Source organism: Ornithodoros turicata, chromosome 5, assembly GCF_037126465.1.
Source record: "Ornithodoros turicata isolate Travis chromosome 5, ASM3712646v1, whole genome shotgun sequence".
NCBI classification, from domain to species: Eukaryota; Metazoa; Arthropoda; class Arachnida; order Ixodida; family Argasidae; genus Ornithodoros; species Ornithodoros turicata.
In genome coordinates this window covers 9,423,520-9,450,646 of record NC_088205.1, presented here as the reverse complement: position 1 = coordinate 9,450,646, position 27,127 = coordinate 9,423,520, and the positions used below count along the sequence as shown (strand labels likewise).

The 27,127-nt window shown below is 44.5% G+C and overlaps 1 long non-coding RNA gene across 4 annotated transcripts in view; it reads left to right on the top strand.

Annotated features, from left to right (window-relative positions):
• LOC135393985 (uncharacterized) overlaps positions 1 to 20,446 on the top strand; it is a 416,022-nt gene extending 395,576 nt beyond the window's left edge. For all 4 annotated transcript variants that reach the window (XR_010422737.1, XR_010422736.1, XR_010422735.1 and 1 more), the window contains one exon: positions 19,891 to 20,446. This is a non-coding gene — a long non-coding RNA (uncharacterized LOC135393985). The remainder of the gene's footprint in view (positions 1 to 19,890) is intronic.
• The last annotated feature ends 6,681 nt before the right edge of the window (positions 20,447 to 27,127 follow it).

Below are 27,127 nucleotides of genomic sequence, written 5' to 3'. Positions count from 1 at the left end.
CGGTTGTCCGTTGGCGGGAAGCCAGGGGTGTCACTAGGCGTCGCAGAAGGGAACGGCGGTCTCCTCTCAGCAGAACAATACGGGTCCGTTTCCGATACGAGAGGGCTGCTTCTGCGGCGCTGTCGGCCTGCTCGTTCCCCACGACACCACAATGGGCTGGAACCCACTGGAGAACTAGCCTGTGGCCTGCGGCGTAGATAGTGTGGTAAGCCATTAGCACGTCTGTGACTAGGGGTGCGGATGGGCCTCGTATGCCGGAATTTTCAATTGCTTGAAGGGCTTCAGGGCTTGAAGGGAACAGGGGGAACTGTGCCAACATGCGTCTGGAAAGTCTTGGGAAAAACCAGGGAAAACCTCAGACAGCACAGCGGATGGCAGTATTCGAACCCGCCACCACCTCCCAGTCTTCAGTACGACCTTGGCTACCACCAACGCTCAGCCATGCCTCTGGTATTGATTGATTGATTGATTTCCCAGACTGACGTTATTCTGTTGATGTTCATTTCATGAAGCTCGTATAGATGCTTCGAAGTTCGAATCATTGCTGAAGGTGACGACGGGTTGAAATGAACGGATGTCTTGCGACCATGTTATTGAAGTATATGGTGCTTAGCTAAACGTACCGGTTCTTTCGTGTCACTACACACGCGTGTCATCATCATTTTCAAGAATATGGCGTATTCGCACACCGGGCCGCACCGAAGGGCTTTCTGAAGCGGATGTAGTTAATTCCAAACAAGCACTGAAAACAAATGTGTCGTGTGCCTGTATTTCTGTTCCGCCGCAAAACGAAAATGGGTCCTCGGCGAAGTGTGATAGGAACACTGCATTAAAGTTAAAATAGTGAGAATATACTACTGTACTATCATGTGCTATCAAAGAGAATGTGATAGCGTAAATAAAATTAGATAAATAGAATTAAGTAAAATTCATCTCAGTAGAATTATGAAATAATAGAATGAAAATTAAGACGCAACATAACGTTTTCACTGAAATTGATCTTAATCTAGTTTGGTTCGGTTGAGAAAGAAGAAAAATATGGAGAGGTTGAGCTTCGATACCAAATTTCCGGAAAGGTGTGTGTTCTACGAGATTCCTGATAAAGGAATGATCACACGTGGGAAACAACTTGACCGATAAACGGCTGGCCAGTTGCGGAGCACTTTCTTGATGTCAAGGGGTCCATTGACGTATCTGTCCAATGCACCCCTTAGCACTTCACGACTTGCTGCGTATCGCTCGCAGACGAACATTATTTGCTCGGTGTCCTCTGGCCATAGGGTGCAGTGTGGTGAGGAAGCTGTCCCGATATACGATGCACGAACGCGTGACCAACGCGTGATTTTAATCTACGGGATTATTATGCTTACGCACAACGTTTTATTTATCCATTCACTCTAATCGCCGACCTTCACGTAACACTGTCGGTTTTATTCGCAATCACCGTCACTGCGGAGGATATCTTCCCTTTAATCGCCACTTTGAATTGCCCTGGCAGTGTAGACTCGTTTTTGTATTCAATTGCTCCAACCGATATCTCCGTCGTATCACTCTATTTCATGGTTACGTTGTTACGTTGGGAAGTTACTGATTGGACAGAGGGTTGTTCACCCTGGATAACCGTAGGAATCAAGGACACGCGAAGGTAACTGGCGCTCTGCATAGATCGCGCGATAAAGAGCTCTTGGTATCACTTTCACTGCCCTCGAGAACCACGTTCTCTTTTTATTTATTTATTTTTTTTTTTTTCATTTCCGCTCTGTCTGACGTTCGTTGCTTGACGTTGGTCGCGGGATGTGAACTACGCCGGCGTGGGCAGTACGCCTTACATTGTAAATATGAATATTCTCGAAATGAGCCTATACTGATTGTACTACACTGATTACCGTTTCTTCTCCGGCGTCCTGGATTACTATTATTATTATTACATTCTATTGTTACATTGTTATATTAGTATTACTATTACATTCTATTGTTACATTCTTTGCTGCTCGTAGCCCAATAGCCATTGAGTCACTCACCTCGAAGTTCCGAACCTGGCACAGCGCGCAGACGATCAGCAATACGGTGACGCGGTGCACTTTGCTTAGGTGCGCCATCTTCCGGTGCAAGATCGACTCCCTGTATGTAAAATGCAACAGTGTCGTCAGCTAGAGGCCATTGGGAACAGAGGAAATGCTGAGAGTAATTCTGAGGAAGTGTTTGGTGATGACGCGCGCAAAAAACACCTCGCGCATTACAGGAAACGTATACCCCGAGGGCTATTGTGCGCCTTATAGAGGTGCGGCCTCCGAGAGATGCTTGCGAGGTCAGAATGTATCTCATGCTTCCTTCTTGAAACGAGCTATAGCTTGGAGACATTTATCGGCTGTTAATTTAAGTTTTTGTACTTCTTGTGGCTTGGACTAGCTTATTGGACTTGAACTTGGGGGCATCATCGATAGGTCGACCTACCCCGATCCTCATCTTCTCACAATCTGATGTCATTTTCCGTCTACAGTCGTGACGCTGCCCACAACTGTCATGCCAACATCGGCAAGCTGTACACATCATTACCACCACCCACCACATTTCCGTGTTCCGTGAGCGACGTTATAAACAACGTCTGCTAACTACAGGTAACTTTGAATGCGCTGTAATGACTGCGACACGCATGATTGCAATTAAAGCTCGGTCTAAAGTGATTAACAAACCCCGCGCGCTTAATTGGTGAATGTGGAGAGTATCTGATATATTCCTGTGAGCAATCTGACCTAGCGTCCTCACTGTGGAGCTTATCATTATATCCTATAGCCGGCCTCGGTGGCTCAGTCGGTATCGTGTCCGCGTGCTGATCCCAAGATCGCGGGTTCAAACCCGGCCGAGGACGGTAGCAACTTGGTGGAAGGGTACAAGTTGCTCAGACGTCGTCTTCGTCTTCCGCGAGGGACGATAAACGTGGTGCTCCGTGTGTCGAGATTTCGTCGCGCGTTAAAGGACCATCAGGTGGGCAGAATTAATCCACAGAACCGACCACTGTGACGTCGCTCATGATCACAGTTGCCTGACGACGTAAAGCCCCGAATTACTATCATTATATCGAATTAAATTATATCGAATAAATATCGAATATATCGAATAAATATCATTATATCGAATTAAATCGAATTACCGCGTACACTGCAGTGGAGTGTCACCAGCGGTGTTCAGCTACTCCAATCATCATAGTCGTCATCAAAATAAAGTAGTTGTTCTTGTACCACAAGACGAAACGTTTTCTCGCCAATAATAATAATAATAATAATAATAATTTTTATTCAACAAAGCACACTACAAGTATAGTCAACAGGCTCGTCTAAGCCGAAAGGCTTGTTGCACTGGGCCTGAGGCAGTCAGCAGCATACAGTTAGACAATATATAAACACATATAAAGGTACTACGTCGTATGGTAAAGTTGTCGTAGCGCTTTTTTAAGTTTGTATCTTGTTTCCAAAGAAAAAAAAAAGTCGAAGGGAAGTTCCTTGAAGATGCAAGATGCATAACATTGCCTGCGACAAAGTCCATATTTTGTGTGTGAGAAACGCACAACAAAGTTAACCCGCCTGTGTTTGGAAGGGCAGCATTCGCCGGCAGGGGTCCTAAATGAGAGGTCCCAAAAGTGTTTTAATATGACAACGTACTTAAAAAGGTTAGAAAATGAGGGGAAACCAAGAAGGGACGTTTGTAGCTGTTAATTTTTGTAGTCAACACTCTTTAAGCAACTTCTCGAGATAATAATAATAACTACAGTGATAATGAATTATTAACCATACAAAATATAACATATGCAAGTAGCGGTATGAAATCTCTCTTTATTATTATTATTATTATTATTATTATTATTATTATTATTATTATTATTATCGGGGACGACACCTTACGGCACCGTACAAGCTTTTACCTCTTCATAGAGTCGCATATCTCGGAGAAAATAGCCTCGCTGGAACATTTATTACATCGTATGGTCCCAGCTCTTCTATTCTCGAATTTACAGAATTCCAACTTACGAAACCTTGTTCACCCGTCGTCCTCTTGCTGTGTCATCCAAAAGGGGCAACTTCGCCTATACATATGAACGAGCAGAACGACGACAGCGTTTCTAGGAAGAAACAAACTAAAAAGAAATACATAACCTTTCGTCCTTTTAAATGGCACGTGCCTGCTGACCCCAGGTAATCAAATAACATTCGCTCGGAGTCTCGCGGACCAAAACAATATTGCACGCACGTTCCAACGGCATTCTTTTTCCAATAGAGAAGGATTCGCTTTCCAGGCGATAATAAGTTACGTAATCGCACCTAGCAATTCGATGTACGAGGTATGTCGAATATCTCTGACCGTGCTACATATATAACCTATAAAGACCGTTATTCGTAAAGCGTATTGTACGTGTGTTCCTGATTTCGAATACGTGTTCCCTGCGAACGATGCGTAAAGCGCTCGTTGTGCGTGGTAATATCATTCCTATAATTGTGTAACGAGTCGGCACGTGCCGCGTACATATTGTTATCGGTGTAGGCTTGTACGTCATCGAGCTTGCGGTGACGTGCGGGGGCACAGCGGGAGTGGAGGGCATGCTCGCGGCGTTGTTGCTCTCGCGTGGGTCATGCTGTAACGATCGTCAAGACAACTGTCGTCGTCGTTCTGCGCGAGACCGTCCCAACGGACATTAAATCAGGCAGCACGGGGGCTCGTCGTTCGGTTCTTCTGGAGGAAAGAGGCTGATATAGTCCACCTAAACTGTTTTTGTTCTACTTCTTGCAAGGGGGGGAGGGAATATATGTTTATTATGAAAACAAAAACAGAGGGAAAGGACTTGCAAGAGGCTGGCGCTTCTCCCGGGCACATTCATACCGTCGTCATTCTGCAAGCTCAGAGCTCTGGTATATAGCCTGGCCTAATGGGGAAATCTCTAACTACTCTAACTCTAATGGGGAAATCTCAGGAACGCAAACTGCAAGAAAGAAAAAAGGGGAAAGAAAAGCGTGAACAGTAAGAAGCACATGTGAACGGCATGCTGCTTAATTGTGATTTTACCATATGATACATATACTGTTTAGACAGGTTGTGGTGGTGGTTCTGTTAAAACAGAACTTAACCACGTAGCACGCTCCTAGCCAACCCCCATTCGTAACGGTATCATCCAGAGTCCTGATTTGTTCAAAACAGGGGGAGTCGCCTATCGGCAGGAGGGGGTCTTGTCCAACGACCCCTATAGCACTTTGCACTTCCCGACATACTCACGCACCCTCTGCGCATCTCCACCCTTCCTCCTCCACCAGCTACTTCTCACTTTTCTTTTTTTTTTTTTTTTTCTGTGGTAGTCGCGACGACGCCCACTTCAGTGTGGCCAATAACGGCAAACCAGTTCAATCATTGCCTCCCCTCCTCCTGAGGCATGCATAATGTGTCCCAGATAGGTGCCTCCTCCCATTTTCAACCAATCAGGTCGCAGAATGATATCACTCGAAATTATGAATTTCTAGGAGCGTGCTCTGTGGCAAAATTCTGTTTTAACAACGTACCAAAGACACATCATGCAAAGTAACTGTTCTGAGACTGAAAGACACAAACACAGCTTTTTTTTTTACTTTTAGCTTTCTTATTTTCGAACTGGGAGACCAATTAAGAGAACTCTTTTTCTGCAAAAGCAAGTGGGGTATGTGTCATATATACCATTCCACCATAACGCCCTTGCGTTTTCTATAATTTCCTTTGTTAGTTTTCTTGGTGAAAAAGCGGAGGCGAACACGATAGGTCTAGCTCCTGTGATAATCAGGGCCTCCGAGAACGTCGACCCCGTCGCAGACAGTGCGATGCCAGGAAAATTACCAGAAGAGACAGAAATTGGACAGAGGGTCTTGCACAAGGTGCTTGAGCTGCAGCTGTACTTGATTCTTGAAGCTGAGGAAGAACCGGTGTGGGATCTGAACTGTAGGTTCTTCGCACTTTCTCTCGCGCTGGATTTCAGACATGAGAATTATATACCACTGGCTATAGGGATGGCTCATCCACCACGGATATACGTCATTTGCAGCGACGTTCTTTCGAGTTGCGTGGGTATGGGCAGTCTCATCATAATTCGTCGACACGCCGACACCTGTCTACAGTCCTGTTGTTGCTTCTGCAGCATGCGTCAAGTCGCGAAGTACGACACTGTGTCCGCTACACTGATTCCAAGACAAACCGTTGAGTGCGCAAGAACAACAACAACAACAAATAAATCGTGACTATAACTTGGGCATAATGACATATCCGGTTTACTCGGCCTGATAGTGACGGACATCCGACCTGAAGACTTTGAAAGATAGAGATCACACCTCCGTCGTTCATCGGTTCCCGGCCACTCCAGAATATCCGACAACGGCGAGACCGGTGCTGTGGCTGTTCATCAGCAGCACACTTCCGTCCTTTCTGTGATAGGGACTTCTGTCCCTATCACACTTTCAAGAAGATCGAGACAGGGGATTATTCCCTCGCCACTGATATCCTTATTTGACCGCCTAACAGTGTCGACTTGACATCCCAACCCAATCCCTCATGTATCCTGTGGGTCCTACGCTATCCTCCCACAAATGTCCCCCCGTTCGTTGTGAAACGTCTGGTACGCAAGCTGTTTTCACTTCGCGCCGCCACTAAATAAGCTGTGACAAAGCTCATTATGCTCCGAGCGCATGCTCCTTCTTGTCTGTCACCGACGCAAAAAGCGAGCGACACCTATTGTGGTCTCAAATTGCGGGACTTGACAACTGACCTCTCAGCTTAGTACCCATCCTCGGGGATAAACCGATCACACTTAGGACAGCTCTGCTCTCTGTTGTCAACTTTTTGCAATCCATATCTTGCGGTCTTCGTACTTTCCCATTACACTCCTTCCTCCCTGCACATTCTTTCGTCATCATCGTAGTTGTCGTCCCATATAACAATAACAGATCCAATGGCAATGGCGTACCATTCTATTTCTGGAGAGGAGAATCTCCCCACAGTATCATCATGAGTTTGTTGTTCGCTGCTCTTCTGCAGAAGAATATACCGTTGACTATATGACACTCTTAAGTCCGGTGCTAGAACACCATGAAATATGTAGTGACCATCACATTACTAAGCTAAATTACAACTATTACGAAACTAGAAGGGTAAAATTGTAACAGTGCCTTCTTACAGAGGAATAAGGAGGTATCGAAAGATCATACTGTTTATGCCACATTTATATGTCAACGAACAGAGTGCGATTAAGAAAGCTACATTGAACTTTGGAGTACATGTGAAATGACGTCATGTCCTTGGGCTTGGGCTTGAGTTTGGTACATTTCACGTTTCGACAAGACGAGTGAAGTACCCTATTATATGTAGAGTACTTCACTATTAATCAATCAATCAATCATTTTTATCAATCAATCATTTCCATGTTAAGCAGCACGAAGCCGCTTTCTCTTTGTTTCTTCTCCTTTTATGAACCGCTGCAACGATAATAAGCTTAATGTTTGACGAGTCCCCGTTCTCTGTGGCGCTTGACACGCGACCAGTAAGCAATTGATCTCTCAGTATGCGCTCATCCTATACAATATTTCGACATTTTTGCGACATCTACTTAACTTCCCTTGTACACGGACCTAACAGCCTCACTTTGTTGTTGTGCGGATGAACAGTAGTTACTCGAGAAAATGTTCTGACTTTTTAAAATTAACCAGTCTCGAGCAGTAAGTTCTAGCGCGGAGCATGAAATCTTTAAGTCGTTAAGAGCCCACTAGTTTCAAGGAAGCACTTTCTTCCACGTGTCCAGTATACGGATGATCTTTTTCAACAGAGATCAGCACCAGCTTTAAGAACCATAACTAAAAAGGGCCCTTCACCCCGCAAGAAACAGGCGATCGAAACTACGAGCTAACAAAGAGCGTAGCGCAGATATAATGAGAAATGTTATTCTTCTGCGTTAGAGCCGATTTATGGAATCAGCACATCCTTTACTTATCACGGTGTAACGTTGCTAGGAGGGATCCTCTTGCAACACAGTTATGCGCATATACATCAGCGACGCTGCGCGGTGAAGTCTTGAAAAGTGCTAGAGTACCATAACCCCGCCCGATCGAACTTTGAATGATTCGAGTAAACACTATATACGTCCGTGATAGGTGTAATAAGAAATACTCACAGTAAGTGCACAGACATTGATTACTGTCGACACTAGCGATGATGTGAAGTTTGCAGTCTCTGCGCTTTATGAACGCCGGTATTTTCAAACCCGTTGAGCGTTATGCATCGATACGTGTCACGCGAGGGACGTTTTTTAAATTTCCATAATTTTAGGAAAAATGCGCTTTACAGCGGTAAATGCGCTGTGTTAGAACAATTCGGAAGCTGCACACATTAAGCCTGAAAAAACACACACACACACATAAGGTAAGACCAAAGGGAATGTTACTTCATGCGGAACAACAACAATAACAACTTTATTGTGAGATAATGAATGCCTTATAGGTACGTTTACCTTGGGGCAGATTGATTCTACACAAACTTTAACACTTGACGTTGACGCTAAATGGTGTAGGATTCCGCGTGGAACTATTTTCTTCTTTGCCTCCCTAAAACCACGAATTCGTGTTCCCGGGAATTTAATGTATCCGTGCATGTGGCACGTAACACGTTCGACTTTTCGTACTGGAGATGAGTACTTCTTTCGATGTATAGTACGCTAGAGCTCTACTGCATTAACTGAAATCTTTTCGCACAACAGAAGTACATAATACACTATGTAAAAGCTCTCATAGCCTTTTTTTTTGTTTAAAGAAAAAGATACGTCCAAGAAAAACAAAACCCTGTATGCTCTACATAGCCTGTGATTATGACTATTCACTTCGCTGGTATTGGCTTCGGTTCTTTCACTCTAAAAATAGAGGTGGAGATGGTGGTGGTGAAATAGAACTTCACCGCATAGCACTCTCTGCGCCAACCGTTGCCACGAAAGATAGGGTTGCCAGTGATGATCCGAAGAGAGATAGTAGGGGCGTATGCCATTTTGTGTCAATCTGAATATAACTGACACAAAGAGGGGTACGCCGCCTCTCTTTCGCTCTCTGCGAATCAGAAGCGATAACCCTATCACTCGTAACAATGGTTGACGCAGAGCGTGCAATGCGGTGAAGCTTTGTTCTTAGAGTGTTGAGTAGTGTTGGAGTATTTTTCTTTTTCTTCCGTCTTTTTGCGTACGAAATATTTTTTGCTTTCTCGTGCCGGATTGCCCAACTCTGAATAAATTTATGAATGTACGACTGAGAGTGTATTCCGGATACTGTCCAAAATAATGCCGTATTAATTCAGCATTTGCATAGTGTATTGCTTCTGTTGTGTGACAAAGATTTCAGTTAATGCACTACAGCTACTAGCATACTACACATCGAAAGTAGTACTCATATCCAGTACATAAAGTCGAGCGTGTTACGTGCCACATGAACGGTTACATAAATTGGCGGGAACACAAATTCGTGGTTTTAGATAGGCAAACAAAAAAATAGTTCGACGCGGACTTCTACATTATTTAGCGCCAACGCTAAGAGTTATAGTTAATGTAGAATCATTATGCCCCAAGGTAAAACTACCTACCTAACTTCGTCTTCCATCAACCGTTAAAAAAAAAAGTAACAAACAATGTTACATCCTTCCGACGGCCCGCGGGTGCTTATAATCATCGGTACCCGCCGACACATGCTCAATAGCTATTCATCGCAGCTGCTGCAGCAGCTCTTTAAGAGCGGGCAAATACAAGGCTCACATAATAGCAAACGCATGCATCGATTCCATTATGACAAGGACACGCCAGGAGAGGGACATTTTCTTCTCCCCGGGCCTCCAGTTAATAGCGCCATTAGCCGGTCAGGTCCATTTTACGAGTTTCGGCCGAACTGGCCTGGCAACTGCGTCAATAGCTGCAGAGATGCTCGAGAAATTAGAGCTTTCGAGCAACGCCGCGTAAGAGGGATGATCCTGGGGCACGCAGCCTCGACTTTGTGGATGAAGCACGCTATTTCTGCCGTAGTGGATAGGAGAGTTCGTGTTCTTTGTTTGCGCACTGACATCAAGGAGTACCCGAATAAGGGGGAAAGGAGGGACGGGGGCAAAATGGATATGCACAGGTATTTGCGACATTAACCGTGTTTTCACACGAGCGACATCGTGACGGAAGATTCTAGTGGAAGAAAGAGCGAAAACACTGCTCTCAGAGCCGAAGTTCTATCCCGTGTTATGTGGAGCATTCGCACGGTGCGGAATATTGGGAGTGGCGTACTGCACACCTAGCAGACGAAGCTTAGCAGACGACAGCGTCAGCGTCTTTTCCTGTCGTCTGCTGCGGGATATCTTGTGACTGTATCGCAGGATATTCCCCATTGTTAGCAGGCATCTTCCGCCGGAGTATTCTGGGGAATGCCGCTCGTGTAAATACACGGTAATGAGAGTGCGATGCATGCGCTAGATAGACGTAGTTATGTGCGGTTATTAACGTGGCATTCATGTCAGCGATGATTGTTCGCTGGAACGTATACGCTTCTGTGTATGTTTAGGAAATATGTGGGTATCTTATACATTCCCAATATTCCGATTTGTCAACTCCTATACAAGTGCTGCACTCAGCACGTCACAACACTTATACCGAGCCAGAATGTGCCTATAGCTAAGGTAGCCAAGCGGGGTAGTAGGTGCATATCCATTGGTATTTTTTTTAGTTCAGTGTTAGCACCGCGAAGCAACTGTGGCAATGAGTGGTGTACAGATGTGGACAGATGGAGTGAGGACAACAGGAAGGAGGGGGGGATAAGGGGGCCATTGGTAATCCACCTGAGCCAAATTGCACCGGTCTGTGATCAAAGCAGTTTTGAGGTTCCTCAACGACACGGGTCTCATGCAACAGCCTGTGAGCTCGAGTCTTGTCATCTCATTCATCAGTGCCCCTCCAAAAAATAAAAGAAAGAATTGGGGGGGGGGGTATATTTATTAGACGAACGGGAAAAAAACGGGGGAAAGGTCAGCTAAACGGCACGTCGGCCGCAACAAAAAGAAAATTAATGAAGATGAACAAAGAGGAATGAAATAAATAAAAGAGAAAAGAATTAGGAAATAAAGGATAAACTAGCAAACGGTGGAACAAGGAGGAGATAGATTAAAGACAAACTCTCACCCTTATACACACTACTCTTATTTGTCTTTAATCTATGTCCTCCTTGTTTCAACTTTTGCTAGATTTTCCTTTATTTCCTAATTCTTTCCTGTTATTATTTTTTTGAGGAATAGCAAGCCAACAAGCTGACCTTTCCTCCTTTTTCTTTCCTTTTCCTTCCTTTCCTTTTTCCTTTTTTTCAGTTTTTTATCTCTGTTCTAATAAATATACCCCCCCCCCAAAAAAAAAAAAAAAATGCAGAATGGGGACAGGCGACAGAGGCAAATGTTTCTGCCCCCGTGTTTGTATTGCAAACTGTAGGATGGAACGAGCGCAATGCTCGCCCACATCACGCTTCAAAAATAGTACTGCTCGAGCCCTGAAAATGAAGAGCAGGCACCTACTGCTTTGTCTCCCTCCCCCGCGAACATGAAAGAACGCGGATATGAATGAAGGCAGCAACAGCTGTTTCGGCCTTCTTGGGCCTCTTCCTATACAATTTGGCTGAACTGGAATACCAATGAATGTACATAACATTCGTTTATATTATTTGTTGCGCTTCCACGATGCGTATAGCTGACACGGTAAGGGATGTCCGCGAGGCGATCACACGCAAATTGTGAACGTAGAGAAGGCTATATACGAGACAAATTCCACGTCTGATATGATGGTCATATACGTTCCTATGATGTCACCGTAACCCTTACACTGACGTGAATGGCTGCTCCAGAAAATTCAGGACATATAGGCTGCATAACGAGGCTTCTTTTGCTGCAGCCCTGAATATTCGGAAGCTCAACGCGCTTTCTCTTCTTCTTCTTTCGATATTCAGAACGCACAGGTTCCATATCATAGCGTTCAACTACAGTACAGTGAAGGGAAGAATACCAGTCAATCTTCTTTTTCTTTTTTTTTTCAACTACTAGATGCTAGATCCAGTTACTGATTTATCAGTGTCGCTGGTATTTCTCCTGCTATACGTGCAATGACCAATACAATGTTTTGAAATGCTAATATCAGCTTTGCAGGCTTATAAATGTTTCAGTTATGCAATAGTAATGCTACGTTAAGTCTAACATACAACAACAAATACATGTAGTGGCAATGAGTGAGGATACACAAAATAATGAACATACAGGGCCTCATGCTGCTCGTTGTGTGTGGGAGGTATTGTTTAGCCCTACGAAACACACGATACCGTCGTACACGTGTTCCTGAAATTACGCGACCGGAGTTTATTAATTCTATATGTACTGTGGAAAGTTTATTAATTCTACGCGGATATTGTAACGTGACTAAACTTTTTGTTTCCTTATCGGACAACAGACTTTTCATTTTGAGCTGCTACGACGAAGCCGGTGGATCACGTGAAGACCTCCCCTGGTATCGTCAATATTCGCTGGTTCCGAGAAAGTGTAACGCTATGCTTCCAGGCGTGTTATCTGTTTTGTGGTACTAATGATATGGAACCGTTCGTGCGGCATCCATCGGCGCATGTCGCATAATTCAGTTCCGTGTTATTGTTAAGAAGATGTAACCTGCGCACACACCTAATCGGCAGAATATAATATGGAGAGAAGGTACCGTCAATAATAGCGCCAATAAGCGCGTGATAGACCGGTTATGATATTGATAATGATTATGATGATGGGAGCAAGAAAAACAAACATGCATTGGTGACTTAATGATCCAATTCTGATCCAGTCATCCAATTTTATGTTTGTACGACTGTGAACCTTTAGCTGAAGGCTCCATTGTCCCTTTGATGTTGTTTTCGAGTATTTTCTAATTCTTTTTCACCGTAACTTCTTTTTGTAGGGACGCTTAAAGCTAAAAAGTTCCCATTTTTACGTATGTACTACTCTCATCCTGCTTCGACGAAGAGAATGCAGTTTTACGCTTATTGATATACATTATTATCCGCTGTACACCCTTTATGAATTAAACAACGATGGCGACAGTGTTAGACAAGTTCGATGGCCGCCTCTCTCAGAGCGAGATATCATCCCCCCCTCCCATAAAAAAACATTCCTGCTCTTTCACGTCTTATGAATGAAACACAAATTAACTGACTTAATTAACTATACCGTAATTAACTGAGTTCAGTTATCCCTCGATCGCGGTATATGCCAGCCACATAATACACAAACGGTCCCCTATATAGTACTCCTCGAGACCAGGGTTGCTCACGCACTGATATAGCGCCTCCTCCTACGTAATACTTCACGTTGTTCACTGTACATGCTCCCACGTACTCCATCGTTCCCCAAGCAATCGTTTGTACGGGCTGAGAAATTAGTTTCCACTCGAGCTAAGCAATTTGTCTTCCAAATGCAAACAAAAAAAAATGTTCTAATAAAACAAGAACCTACATCCCTTCGTGTTTCTTCAGCCTTCTTTCATAACGTTAAAGAAAGTTTCATGGTCAACCCTTTAACGCCCCAAGTAACTCGTGTCTTGATAGCCTACGCGAGATCTGCCTACCGTCCTTGGCTACGAAGGGAGGTGGTTTTTCCCGCGCTCTTGACATCACTTGCCCAGAATAAACAAGTAGGATGAGCAAAGTTGTGCGCGTGGCTTCCGACTCAGTACGCGTTTCGCGTGGCGGAAACGGGACGTCAATAACGGTTTGCGAACACGGAGTGTAAGATTCGTACTGACGTGAATGCTTACACACACTTCCTCATAATCTCTTTTGCGTTCAACTCGTGATTTCGCATTTTGGTGATGTAATGTGTTTTCGAGTTCTTGTAGTCTGAGCTAGTGAGTGTGCTTGGGGAACAGGCTCCGTGTCTTCCTCCGGAACGGACGGATATCTAAAGAAAATTATGGAGTTCGTAGTTCGACGAATGCGGAACTACCCGAGGAATGTAGAACAGATATATACTCGGGTATCTGGTAGACGCGGTTACTGCGTAGCACTAAAAACTGACGCTGGACATCACATCAGCGACAGCTCGGCACTGAAAGAGAAATGAAGCAGACCATGTGAAATGTCAAGAAAAGATAAGATACAAACAAAAGTTAATGGGAAATGGGAAATTAAGCCATCGCGCGAGTGTACGAAACTATAAAACGGCGAAGCCAGGTGAATTCCACTTCGCTTTGCTGAGATCCTTCCCTGAGGTGTTTTCCAAAGAGGTTTGCTGTGAGTTGCTTTTAGAAGTTAGGAGCACAATATCTTTGTCTTCTTTCTTTAGCACATGAGGTATACCCCGGTAGAGCGGGAAAAGTCAGGTCAGTAATAGAGCAGACAATTGAAAAACGGCAATGAAGCTTATTGATATATCATTGCTGTTTTTTAATTGTATTCCTTCTTTACGAAGTAACGATGCAACATGAAAAACAAAATTGAGTCAATGGGCTGAAAGCAAATCCACTCAAAGGGGAACTTGGAATTCCATTTTTCTATCTACCGTGCATTGTATTTGAAATTATGAAATATCATTTCGCGACATACCAGACAACTATCACAGTCCAGGTTATCTTTTAGTCTACATCAAATATCTCCAACACACTATCGAAATCTTCCTGAAATTTTATAGCAGACTGAGAAGACGACTTCACGCGTCGTTCCGTATGTTGGAACACGCGAACCATGAGGAGAGAAACAACTTTTCAACCACTATTCTACTCTCCACCTACTCTCTTAAGACAAAACTGATGATGATGATGATTCAATTTTAACGGCCCATAAGCAACTCAGGCTATAGTGCGCCAAAACGATGGTAACACCGCATAGCACGCTCCTATAGCCAACTATCATCCCGAACGACAACGTCCTCTCCCTTGATTCGATGAAAACGGAGGACACACGCCATTTTTTGTGGCAATTACGAACTGCATACTGCATAATGTGGTGAAGTTCACCCCAGGTCTACACACTTTTCTCGTCTTCATCACATATCCAGTTACCGGGGAGCATCCCGAGAAGGTACTTGTTCCCTTTTGCCGCACTAATTATTTTGCTACCTCCTTTATTCCTAAGATAGCTAAGGACTGGAACCATCCGCCTGCTCCTGTTGTCGCCATCAGGGACCCACAAAAGGTTAATGACCAACTAATCAATGTACTAATCACATGATTATGCTACGCATTGTGGGAATCTCATCCCACCCGGGGTTCCAAGCCGTTTGCCGATAAGCTAAGAGAAGAGAGGCCAGACAAGAATAGCAACATGACAAGGGTTTATTACTTTTTCTCCAAAACAAAGTCCACACGAACAGCAAAGGGTCCAGAATCCTCTGGTAAAGCAGGACAAACACCAAGGACCAAGACGAACTGGACCAAGATGATGATGAATCGCGCTGCCGCAGGCTTGTGAGTCCTCCTCCTCCACTTCTTCTTCTTCTGCTTTCTCCTACGGAGAATGGCCATTAGCCACAAGGAAGATTGGCCAGGGCTATGAGTTTGACTACCTATACTATGACATGACGATGACAATCTGAGCGGAGAATGTGATGGTTGAAGTGATGGAGGTGGTGAATGAGGACTGCTTAATAAGTTTGCTTGTTTTGTTTTTTCTGTTTGCTTATCACGTGACCGGCCCGAGTTCTCGCTTAGTCATCCTCATCGTCTTCACCATTGCCACCTCGGTGGCCACAGTATATACCACTCCCCTGCGTAATTCCCCCAACCTAAGGGCAAAGAAAGAGAGAAGTTCATTCTTAAGAGTGAACGAACCTTTTTTTCTCGTAATTCAATTCAATTCACTTCAGTTTGAGTTACGATTATAGCCGATCGCGTTTTGCTTGTTCGCTTGACATCGTCTGGTCACACAGAAGCAAGAAAATGCATTTGCTGCACTTTCTGTTTTACCCGTCATTCTTCTTCCCAACTCTTCAAATTACTCTTAGCGCGGCGTCTCGACAAACTACTGGACAACTCATTCACCGCGCTATACGACCCGCACATAAACTGTGCCTGCAACAACATTAAGCTGCTATAACGCGTAACACATTATACGCATCCCATTCTGCTTCGCTAGAGGCCGTCACTACAACAAGCAGCCCTATTACAATCCTACCAAACGACCTCATGCAGCAGGCTCGTTCACCTTGTTCAAAAATCATCAACAGATCGACCCATCGTTTCAAAAGTCTCTATTGTGTACACGTAAGCGTTTCCCACTTGGAAACCCTTGTACATTGCGAGGCGTCCATGCAACAGGAATTCCATTAACCCGCTTTTTTACGAGACTATATTCTTTCGCGATGCAAGTGCTTCTGTTACAAACGGTCTTATACGAATAGACGGTCATGCAGAAGAAGACGTCATGCTTTCTAAGAAAACGAGTGAAGTACACAGGTGACGGGAGTTGTCCTGGATCTTGCCTGCGGGACATGGAATGCGAACGGAGGGTGACGCTTTCGCTTGGAAGCTGAAAGGAAGCTCGTCTTGGCTGGGTGGGGCTCAGGCGAAACCAGATCGTTGCCGGTCGCTGAACCTGCTGCTCACCGGTCTGAGTCACCTCGAAAATAGTCTCTGTAATGTTAATCGCCGATCAGGTTGGAAGTTATGTAGCCAAGGTTGTCTTGCATGACGGCGTCCTTCTCAGTCATTTCGTATCATTTTTCTTCTGTTAACCATTGCCAGTTCGCGTTAAGTATATTCTCTATTTGCATCTATACGTCGCAATGGTACGGGTATGTACAATCTACGTGGCGTGGTAATTTGCAAGTGTATTGACCATTTGGTGTCGACTCTTGAGGAAAGATGTTGCTATGCGTATGAGTGGGGAGGACAAGAGTTCTGAAGCGAGCTTTATATAACACTTCCTTGTTTGATTTTTTCTTTTTTTTTTTTTTGCCTTTATTCTGGTGTTACTTCTACAATATTACTCAACGCAATAAGTATCTGCATAAAGTGCGTACAACATGGTTACAATACGTTATATAGTGCCTGAACTTATCTATAGATGCTTATATTCGGCTTGAAGTTTGAAGACGCAGCTAGCTCTATCAAGTGGAGAGTAATATTTTTTAGAATTTCAGAAGAATGTATTTCAGCGTGCCATTTTCAGTGAAACACGTCTACCACCGAAGTAATAAATAATTATTTAATTAGTAATTTATTTTAGCGCCTCGAAGAGCCCACATGACCAGGATTGCATAAATACCTCTGGTTTAATTAATATAACTGAAGCTCGTTCATTTTTCAGCGAAGCACGTCTGCCACCGAAGTAATAATTAATTATTTAATTAGTAATTTATTTTAGCGCCTCGAAGAGCCCACATGACCAGGATTGCATAAATACCTCTTGTTTAATTAATATAACTGAAGAGACATTATCTCTCAAGCTTCTGAGTGTCCACGTATTAACATTTGAGTTCGAGTTTGAACGTAAAAAACGTATCAACATCTCTCTCCTTCTGTAACTGATTAGTCTTCAAATCATAGTTGGAAAGATTCTCGTAGTAAAGTTTATGCCGTGTATCTATGTCCCTCTATCCCGCATTTCCACTTAAGAATGCCGCTGCTGCTTCACGATGATGTTGGTTGTACTTTTTATGGCGCACGAGCAACTGTATGGGGCGGCAATGCGTCAGGTGTGTGAAGGAGTAATGTGACCAGTTAAAAGTAAAACGATTTGGTCAAAAATAATCCGCTATACAGACTGGGATGTAAAACCTAATGGGATACAATGAACGTCGTTATTTGTATTTAACGTGGCGAAGTGCAAGTTTATTAGAGTTTAATTATCTGGAGTGTTTCATTCCTTGTGTTCATTATGTTCTTCACCACCACCCGAATGGAATGTGAATAAAGACATTTTTGCCTTCATCGTCCAAGTGGCCAATATCTCTAAGAAAAACTATAAATCATTATAGATCTATAGGGCTCAATCAGATCGAGTGAAGAGCCCAACTTACATCAGCCCTGTTACTTCAAAAGACGCATTAAGACCACGCTGCATCTGTACACTCCTCTTCTTTCGATTCAGGCTGAACCTTATACTGTTATTTCTCCAAACACGTCACTCCAAGACGATCTCCAAATGGCCCTTCGGGCATTGCGACATGCGAGATCATGCCATTCTGCCTGTATTTCGCGAGAGCGAAATTGATTATCCGTTTCAGCGTCTTGGGAAGCCTAAACGGAGGGTAAACACTGCACGATCGAACAGTATGTCTGAAGAAAAGCCCCTACGACGTAGTAATAGTACATGCGCTTGAAGGGCTGCGTGTGCTTTATGGGATAGGAGCAATACATGGTAAACAAGTCGACCCTGTTGCGAGGGCTTATACGGGCATGAGTCGAGCTTATAGAAGGTCATTATTTTGTTGATGTCTGCTTCGTGCTTAACTTCGTGATTTGTTACGTAAGGATATTGATTGATCGCAAGCGTTCAGTGATGCGGCTTTTTTGGTGCGCGCGCGATGTGGAACGCTAGCGTTGACGTTATATCTGTTCTTTTAAAGTTTCAATGTGTTAGTTATGACACCATGAAGTCGATTACGATCAATTATGAGGGCGACGATTGAAGTCGATAGAGATAAGTAAAAATATGGTACTCTACAAGCTAAAGTGAGTGTTTTATTTGCGGAATGTACAATGAAGTCTACAGTGTTTTACTTGTGTGAACATGCCGGTGCAGTCAGTGTAACCAGAAATGGTAGTTGGTGTTGACCCATCCTGCAACACTGTTCTGCGGAGAAGGAATAAGGATTATAAGCTGAACAGAATGCTGAACTTAATTTTTTTTTACGACAAACATAACGATCTTGATGTTTCCGATAGGTACAAGAACTAAAGGTGTAACAGAATTCTGACCCTAAAAATTTTTTGCTACACAGACATGATGGTGATGTGATAAAGAAAAAAATAGGGGATGTAAGTTTCGACGAAGTCGAACTGGCTACCCCAGTACGCTTACACATAGAAAGTGCAAACATATGATGAGATGATGAGGAAACAAAGAGATGATGACCAGAGAAGAACAGAGATGATGATGGAGTTCACTATGCAGTTCGAAAGTTTCGACCAAGTGAGTGTAAAATGTCGGAATCCCTGGGTGCACACACAACACACATTCAGCGAGTCATAGAATGTGCATAAGCCCGGTTGTATGTAGAAAATCTTCAAGTGTCCTCAGCGCCTCGTCGGACCTAACAGTTTCGCGGTGTCGAAGGCTCGGGAGTCCAGAGAGGCTCGTCTCTAATACAACGTATTTCCGATACCTGAGAAGGATGTGTTCTACGTCCTCTACAACGCCACACTCACTACAGTTCGGAGAGTCTCACTGCACAAACATAACGACATTCATATCTTTGTGTTTCTCTAATAAAAAATTGCGAGTTCATTTAATCTTTGCTCCTTCCGGCTGAACAGTGGTGGTGTTGTTGATGATGATGATGAAACTCCTTACTCTAGTCGGCCACACTCCGGCGGGCAACGTCACAACGATCGTAGGGAGGATCATGCATCCTAAGCTGACTTTGTAGGGAGCTGTGCCGACATTTGCCTTAAACTGTCCGAAGAAAACCCAGGGTAAACACCCGAATTCGAACCCGGGTCTCCTCCCGGGACTCGAATTCGGGAGCCAGATGTCCTGAACAGTGTTATAGTGTGCAGGAACAGAGCTGCCCAATTCTCTAGAACAGTTAGCGTGTAGAACTACATTGCGAAACACAATGTGTACTCTTAGGTAAGATTTTTTCCTTTCATCGATCGTATCCGCTGCATATGATCCAATCTTTCACTTCATTGGTTTCTTGTTTCAGGTCGTGCCTCAATGGCAGGGTGCTGTGCCCAACCTGCATTGTCCCAGCCACCGTCGGGCATAGCCTGACGATCTCGGCCAACGATGGACGAAGGAACGACACTCCCGTCAGTTAGAAGCCATTGATACAAGACCGTCTAAAGTCATTAGACCTTGTGGACCAACCCTGTAGACACCAGCAACCGTGCATTTCGGTCAATTATGAACTTCCTAAGGACAACAGGCCTAGTGGATGAACTATAAGGCTCCGCCCCATAGGAGATATGCGTGCGTGTTACATTCAATTCATCTTCGTGTCACTCATGCCAACTCACACGCAATGGAGTAGGATGTCTCAGCTTAAGCGGCGAAACATACAAAGATATTGTCATCGCATATTTGTTGTTGCTGTTGTTTCGCTTTCTTTTGTATAACAGAAGTTCGAAATTTTGATAGTTTCTATCAAGGCAGGTCCTGAATTTTTAAAAGTCATCTACAGCCTTGAAGCTATCTTTGAAGCTTCTTCCGGTTATGTATAAGTGACCGAGAACGATGATAAAATTCAATTTTCTATCTTATCTGCCGCCCTTGTCGACACGCATAAATGTTTTACTCGTGAAGAGAAAGATTTTGCGAACATCACCAACCACAACTACATGAATAACGATGAGATGAGATGTTTCACCGCAACAGTTGCGGTACCAGAGTTGCGCAACGCAATGGACTGTCAATATTTTTCTCTTTTTTTCTGTTAGCGCCGCGAAACAGCTGTGGCTATGAGCGGTGTACAGACAGCGGTGACAGAATCTTTAATCGCGAATTGTCCATGAACAGAGTCATTCACAGCAAACTGAGATTGTCCTTTCCATCAGACATTCCATATATACATCGCATGCTTGCAGGTGCCTCTTATCGACGCTGCTGTAATGTTCCTTATAAACATACACACACACACAAATACAAGAGCAAATGATGCCGGAGGGGCTCTGCGATTGGGCGGCACCCCAACCTGTCGTCATGTGCAGGAAATTCCAGGGAACGACGCAGTTTCCGCTCCGACACAAAAGGGCATTATGAAAAGAAAACTGGGCGGACAGATAATCACCCGCGCTGTGCATGGCCAGCTTTTCTCACCGGTGATACATCCCGTACGGCTGCGTGATGATGAGAGTGAGGGTGCAGAGAGTAGGCGGAAAGGAATGGATACAGTGTACCAATATAGGGACGTGAAAGTGAGAGGAGGAAACAGGAGGAGTACCTGATGATGGTGGTGACGATTGCGCTTCACGTGGACTGTCAAGAGTTTCCAAGAAGGGCAAAGTATGAGAAAATGACAGAATTTAGAGGAGAGACGCGGTTGACTGAAGGGGGCCGAACGTGATAGAGATGGCGAAGTGCACTAAACCGTCTGCACCGACGACATTAACGCAACGTGCTGCGCATAGGTGTCGCTTCCACCTGACAACGGGTTGCGCCGTGAAACTTACATGAAACCGAGGAGTGGAGCCAGGTTCAAATCAAAGCACCGTCTGTGCTGTCTGCATGTTTTCTCCCGAGTTTTCTCAAACGCGAAGGCGAATGTCGGCACAATACCTCGTGAAGTCGGCCGACGAAGAACGATCGCCATCGAGCAACGTGACGTCATATCGGCAGGCTGATAGCTCGGCAATAATACACCAAGAAGTAACCAATCCCAAGGCGATCCAGACAGCGCCATATACTACGAAGGCACTCTGCTCCCTTCCCTGTATCATGTGTCTCTTTCTTTCTTTCTTTTTTTTTTTCTGAACTGTCTAAGCTGTCTAGGACAGCGAGAGGCGTGCTTAATATAAGTATAATGGGAAGGACACCGAGGGTACTATAACGGACATGGCCGTGTAAAGATAACGTTTAGATATCCTTCCATGTACGGATGTGCATGTGTTTCCAGGGGGTTCCCCAGGTGGTAGAAATACCCGTAGTCCTACCCTGCGGTACATGCAACATGTCGCCACACATGTTGACAGGCTGGCGTACAGGTCGACTCACCGTACGCGTAAATTTACTCCCAATTATCAGATATGCTTGTTTTAGGGAATACATTGAATTTTAGGGAATCACTTAAATAAAGTTGTTCTTGTTGTTCGTCACACTTATTTGCTTCGGCAGCGGTCATTCTTCTTCTTCTTTTTAAGTGTTGAGAGAACGGTCAGCCAATATTTGGCTTGCTACTCTTCAAGAAAAAAAAACAAAAAAAACTCAGTCATTTTCATTGAGCACGGAACCGCGCATGATATCCCTCACGATGAAGTATACATTTTGAAATGTCATTTCAGAGCCGGAAACCTTAACTGGTCTAGCATCGTATTTTAAGCGCTGCCAACCACTAACGATCCGGACAACAACGTTTTGGAAAGTAATGGGAAAGTCATCGAAAGGTTCAGAGCTACGTTTGATTGACACAGGAGTATCTCGCATGCTTCGAAGGAAAGAAATAGAAATCAGGCGTTCAGAGGCTAGTCTTTTTCCCTCCACCTGTCAAGAAAAATGTCTTCAAATACTCGCAACCGACAAAAAAAAAGATACTTATGGAGACGTCCTGCTATATTTTGTTATTCAACGTACGTGGCTCTGTACGCAACTCAACGGAAACGCGGACTTTGGTCGATATCTACGAATCCAGCACCGCGACATTTCAAGCGCTTATCTCTCGTTTTGCCTGTGAGTGTCTTCTGCGTCAGTTTCCCACCGCCATGTGGACAGAACCGGCCGGACGATTCTGTAAAAGCACCTTGTCCTCACTTCTTGTTTTCGCTTCCCGTTTCAACCTCAAGTGACCCTTCACAATATCTCGCTCTTCTGCTTTCTCATCTCCGTTTACTTTTTTCCAGTTTTTCTTCGCTCTAAAAGCGCGGTTTTGTGAAAGCCCTCCGTGTCCAGCGTAAACTACGCCGAAGACATACCCCGCTGCGGCTTCATTCACCGCAGGGCGGGCGGGTGATCCATTTGGCATGGTGGTCACGCAAAGAAAATGACACTGAGGGATCCAGGGGACACATTGTGTGGCGTCATTGTCGATATTTCACGCTAGTTTACTGCTTTCGTTGAAACGTAAGGTAGCGCCGACTTTCAGTCTCAGAAAGAAGCGTGTGTATCACGTTGCCCTGCCTTGATATGAACCAGGTGGCGATGAAAAAGAAAAGCGATTGTGTAAATGCAAGAAGATTGCAGAATGACAAATTTGAGACTGTATACACGTGTGAACGTGTACCAGGCACTATGCGCCCTTAGGTAGGAAGATCCATACTGTAGTAAGGGTCGTTTAAGACTGATGGTTTCGCTGGTTTGAAGCGAAATGAAGGGCAATAATAGAAGTTCAATCAATCAAGTGCGACAAAAAAATAGAACCTCATCTCCATATCTTTTTTAATCAATCAGTCAGAACTGCTTTGAGTCGACTGTGCTGTCTTGGTATGTACCCGACGAAGTACAGGGGGTGATGATGATACGGCTTGCCGTAGCCCAAGCCCACTGAAGTACAGAGTAAATATTCTCCAACCCGAACCTGGTGGTGGTGGTGCTCGTGAAAGGGGTCCCCGTTGTCGGCCTCACAGAGGTGGGCAACGTCACGACTGGCGTCCTGGGCCGACTTCTAAGGGAACTTTGCCTAAATATGTCTGAAAGCGTCTGAAGAAAACCCGGGAAAAACCATAGGCAGCACATCCGGCACCGGGATTCAAAGCCGGGTACCTCCGAGTCTCGATGTGAAATAGCCAGTACGCTAACCACTGGAGAACAGAGTAAATATTCGCAAAACCCGAACCTCTATCAGCATACCCGTGCGTGCGCATATCCTATCAGAGCTACGATGCACGGAAACAGCTAGTCCATTATAGCCAAGACAAGCCATGGCAAGTTTATCCGGACATTCCTGCGCTCGTCAAAATCGAGTTATGGTGGGGTTGGTGATTTCGGGAAGGGGTGGGGAGGAGCGCTAGAGTGGCGGCTCGGTGTACCCAGGGGAGTAAGAGGATGGGAGGGTGAAAGAGGAAGAAGAGAGATTATGGTGACACAGGAATTGGAAGGGTGTGCTATCCGTCTTGCTCTGGGACTTGGGTAGTCCAAGAGAACTACCCACCACAGAAAACATGCCAGTCAGAAAAGAGTAAAACGGAAAACAGTAGTCTTCATTGGGATGCTCCCTGTACCACGGTAACCGCCAGGATTATTGCCGATGTTACCCCATGTCGAATATAGTGGACTAGTCCTATCCGTCGTCTGCTGACTGTCTGCCAATATTGTGGTGGGACGTTCTCTACTGCTTTGTGTTCCTGAGCAGAAATCGCAGGACGCATAATAAAAACTGCATAAAAATTGTCGTCAACTACGTTTTTCTCTCCTTCTGCACACAGGCTCCTCTACAGCGCAGACGCTGCACCACCTGCGCAGGTGCTCCAACTGGCGGTTTCCGGAACGCCACGCTGTTACAGATTTAAGAGATTGAAAATACAGTATATAGAGCGTAATGCTTTGCGTGTGAGCTACCGGTAATTTACTTTGTTGGGTGTTCTTTCATATTGTTGAGTATTTGAATGACTTTCAGAAAGGAACGCGGCTGAAGTTGAGTACTTAGTAACGATTAGTGCAGTTCATATTTCGTTCTCGAGTTTAACAAATTTTCCTCTAACAGCGACTAGTGCTTTGCCTCGTAATTGCTTCTTAAATGTTTGCAGAGCAATTTATTTATTTCTGTACAGGAAGGGTGAATATTGCGGATGGTGATGGCTCCATATCATGGTACAAATGTAGGAGTTGATGCACTAATTTCCTGCCTGGTTTATCTGGTCAGGATGTTGTTTATTACTCAGGTAGATACTACAAGGTAGAGATAACTACCTTAAGACACTCACAATCGGATAAACTAAGGGAAACCAGTCAACATGCACGACCACGCGGCCGTTTCTCGGAGAAATAAAACGGGTAGACCAGCGGCGCAAGAACTCTACTTCACCTTGCACTATCAACTGTGCCTCTGAGTGCCTCATCATGCGCGAAGTTTACACGGACTAACATGTGCGCTTTGTGCCAACCCGAAATCCGCGTCTTCCGTCGTTGTCGCTGTATTCAGTGCCGCCAGACTTGTGCCCGTTACCAAAAAATAGGAACTAAATACCGTTACCCGTTATTTCAGAAAAAAGTAACTAAATACGTTACTCGTTACCAACATACAAAAGTAACGAGCTCTCGTTACTCACAGATAACGAGTTACTTTTACGTTACCGCCGCATAGTTAATGGAGCCAACAAACATGCCTTCACTTGCCTTCAACTCGTTATTAATTAGAAATTGCACTTCACAAGAAGCTGATACTCGAAATTTACATCAGTGATCTTCGTTCTCTTTCGTGTGAAGACATCTGCTGCCGAAGTGGGGGTGATCGGAGGTTATGAAAACACAAGAAAAGACACCGGTTTTCGTGCCGCCGATCACCAAAGGTTCCCAAAAACAGACGAGGGGCTGCACCATAATTTAAGGCGCTCAGAAGCTTAGCAAAGACAAAAAAATGCTAGAAGTCGAAAGGCGTCGTTTGTAGCCATAGCACAATTGGTGCCCATTCTTGGGAGGGAGTGATGGTCGGAGATTTAGGAAACAAGGGAAAAGACAAGGGCCTTGGTTTAAGACGATTCAGCACGTCAACAACACATCCAATGAGGGACTGCAATGAGTCACACGTGGTCGTGGGTCACGCAGGTCCACGCATTGCGCCACACGGAGTGCCAAAATGTGCTACCCCGCGCTGAAGAAAAGGAACGAATAACGTCAGTAACGAGTTACCAATTTTTGTAACTGATTCCGTTACTATTACTATTTTTTAAAAAGTAACTGAATCGTTACTTCGTTACCAAAAAAAGTAACCGTTACCAAGTAACGAGTTAGGCACAACTCTGAGTGCCGCCCACGTCATAGACAAGCATCCTGTTGTGCCGCAGCAATAATTATTGCCAATTTCTCAATTGTTTTTCTTCTCAACTCAACTCAACTCAATTGTTGAATACCCTCACATTTTAGGTTGGCACGGCATTCCCTTCCTCCCCACGGTTAAAACACACCTGTTCTGTAATTTAGAATATGCAGGATCTTTTCTTCTTTTTATGGTATTAGGTTCCTCGTTCTGTGCAATAGCGCCCTCATGTATTACTGCTTCTCAAACAAGCCTTTGTCCTCTCATCTGCTATGTCATTGAAACTGGTAGTTCCTATATTTCTCGCTGTAGTGCTTTACTGATATTCTAATTCGCCACGACTTTTTATTGATAATTCAGAGACTATCGAGGATCCCCATGAATCAACAAACTCGATGACTTCGCATTCGATTCAGCATCCTATCATGGAAAATGGTGTGAAGTTCAATGATGGCCTCTGATATGGTGTAATGCTGAAGTTTACATCGAATGATGGGTCATGATGTTGATGTGATATGATGAGCTGTTGACTAAGGTCCACCGTGATGTGATGCCAAATGAATTTCTTGAAAAGTGTGGACCTATGGCTTTCACTCACTGCATAATTGTACGACTCTACCCTTCACTAAACTAAGAGCGCGGGTATCGAACACGGGAGACCTTTTGAAAGTCCAGCTGAGTGTACTATTCGCCTGAATGAAGAACGTGTTACAGCAACGCGCAACCATGGCGTGATATTCTGAAGAACCTTGTGTCTCAAGTTCCAAATTGGAGAGTCACGTCCATAAAAAGTCTCCCCGTACGTCATTACAAGGAGATGTTGAACCGCATTGCTAGCCATCAGGACAAAGACGTGAGCTGGCTTCTGTGCAATGTAGCCAGACCAGTAGCATATATCCCGAAGGCGCCAAAGCGTGCAGGCGCTCAAAAGCACGCGGCTCTGCCAGTTTTTCCACGAAACAGGCGGTACCGCCTTTTTAATGGCCTCCTGCGTGAGTTGGAGGCGATACCTCATACAGTAGCATTAGCAGCAGCACTTCTTTTCGCTGCAGCCCACTGCACAGAGAATTACCTCTTACGCGTACTAAGGTTCGAGACCTTGAACTGCGTCAAGTTCATTTACTGAGAGCGATTCACGATGTCTGTCGTACAGCATTCTAAGAGGAACGCTGCACGATTAGACAAATTGCACTTTCTTTTCGGAACTATATAGATTCCATAGCCACGCCATGAGTCCTTTCCGAATTTAATTGTGTATTGTAAGTATTGTATTGTAAGTGCTAACCGCAGTCCCGTCTGCTTGCAGCAGTTCTTCATT